The sequence below is a fragment of the Etheostoma spectabile genome, chromosome 3 (assembly GCF_008692095.1).
Source record: "Etheostoma spectabile isolate EspeVRDwgs_2016 chromosome 3, UIUC_Espe_1.0, whole genome shotgun sequence".
NCBI classification, from domain to species: Eukaryota; Metazoa; Chordata; class Actinopteri; order Perciformes; family Percidae; genus Etheostoma; species Etheostoma spectabile.
In genome coordinates this window covers 29,982,915-29,985,046 of record NC_045735.1, presented here as the reverse complement: position 1 = coordinate 29,985,046, position 2,132 = coordinate 29,982,915, and the positions used below count along the sequence as shown (strand labels likewise).

The 2,132-nt window shown below is 37.1% G+C and overlaps 1 pseudogene; it reads left to right on the top strand.

The window, feature by feature from the left end:
- LOC116687039 (extracellular calcium-sensing receptor-like) overlaps window positions 1-2,132 on the top strand; it is a 7,792-nt pseudogene that overhangs the window by 890 nt on the left and 4,770 nt on the right.

The window sequence follows — 2,132 nt, the reverse complement described above, 5'->3', positions numbered from 1 at the left end:
CTGGTATGGTGATGGCTGTTGTTGGTGAGTCTGGGTCCTCGCCATCCATCAGCATGTCGCGCATCATCGGGCCCTTTAACATCCCTCAAGTTAGTATTCAGAATTTCTGGCAAACTCTGGAACAAAAGTTCTGTAGATTTAATATGGAATATTATCTCATTGGCAAATTAGAAATGCATAATGTTTCACCATGGAATTTAGTACAGATATACAGTTGTGTTCAAAAATAGCAGTCCAACATCACTAACCACATAAATCATATTAGTGGTAAAAGAGATATTTCTACATGGCAAATATTTACTAGTTTTGTAGAGTCATAGAAAACCAACACGACCAACATGTCATGACAGCATGCTGATCATTCTGTGTAATTGGATTTTGAATTGAAAGGGGGAAGTTCAAAAAATAGCAGTGTGTGTTATTGTAGTGAGGTGATTGATTCTGTGAGGGAAATGGTGTCACATTATGGCCCAATATTTAAGGAAGAGGAGAAAGAAAATGGTGTGCATACGGTTATAGTACATTCAAAACACAAATATTCAGCATAATGGATCATTCACACATTGCTCTAAGGAAAAAGCGGACTTGATTAAAACGTTGCCTGGAGAGGGGGAAAACATAAAGAAGTGTAGAAAATTTAGGCTGCTCAGCCAAAATCATTTGAATGCCTTGAAAAGGATCCAAAGGTCAACTACCATTCGAATGGGTGGAAGAAAACGCCAAAAATTGCAAAGGCTCAACCAAATATCAGCTCCAGGAAAAGAAGAAGACTTACGTACCTGTGAGTACTGTTACGATCATGTGAAGCAAAGCTATCAGCCCCCGCCAAAGTCACAATTGCTGAAAAAAAGACGTGCGCTGAATAGGTTTGAAATTTGCAAAAGGACACATTGATGGCCAAAGGAGAAATGGGCAACTTCTGTAGAATTCTGGCAAAATTCTACTTTTTGGGTCTAGGGGCGATGGCAGTTTGTCCGACAACCCCATGCACTGAATTCAAGTCACAGTACACTGTAAAGACAGTAAGAATGGTGTGGTGCAAAAATCATGTTATGGGGATGTTTCTCATACTGTGGTATTGGGCCTATTTGTCGTACACAGGGATCATGGATCAGTTTCAATACATCACTACTCAAGAAGTAATTTTCCCTTATGCTGAAGAGTAAATGCCTTTGATATGGGTCTTTCACAAGACAATGTGCCAAAACACACCAGTAAGCGAGCAAAGTCTTGGTTCGAGATGAAGTCAGTTTTCATAACACTTTAACTTATAATAAACACGGTCAAGCAAGAAAAGAGACTCAGACGGCAAAGTGAGCAGTTGTTTGATAGACAATTGCAAGAGGAAAGGTCACGCGAAGAGCCTCCTATTTGCAGCAAGGCTCTGGTGGAACTCAGCAATTTCTCTGCCAGCTCTGTCTATTTATTCACAATTGTTGAAACAAGGACATCTGTTATTTGGGCTATGCCTACGTTGAGAAAAACCAGGGCAAAAGTGCAAGGTCGCTAGGGCGAAGTGTACTGAGTGACCTCCAAAGCTAAGTATTTACTGTTGTGTATTAACAGTGAGACATTAAACCTCTTGTAAGAAACAGCAGCAACAAGAAAAAGAGGGGAGAGCAAAGAGAAACACAGTATTGTAAATGGGCATATAATAAGCATAAAGCATATATATAATAAGCATGTAAGAATATATGCAAGCAAGATATGAATATATATAATAGCATGAAAGTTATAATTTTAAGACACTACTACAGAGAAATATGAAATAAAAGACTTATAAAAATAAAGTTCGCTCTGTCAATGACCAAGAATTTAAATTTCAAATGTTCACTATCCAGAGAGTAGCTGATGTTATCCGCAGGTTTGATGTTTCCTGTGCTTACACTGAATGTCTGCACACAAAAGCACAATTGTTTAGGCAAATATAAGATGGAAAATTGTTTTATTATATTAGTCAAAATTTTAAAATGTATCTTTTTTCTATATGTGACTTTATGTATTACTGATATTGTTATCAGTGAGACCAAATACTAAAGTAAATCTAATGTTTGTATGAACTACATTGATACATATCTTAAAATGCTAATTTAATATTTTTACTGCTATAGGTCTAATGCAATGCTCTATAA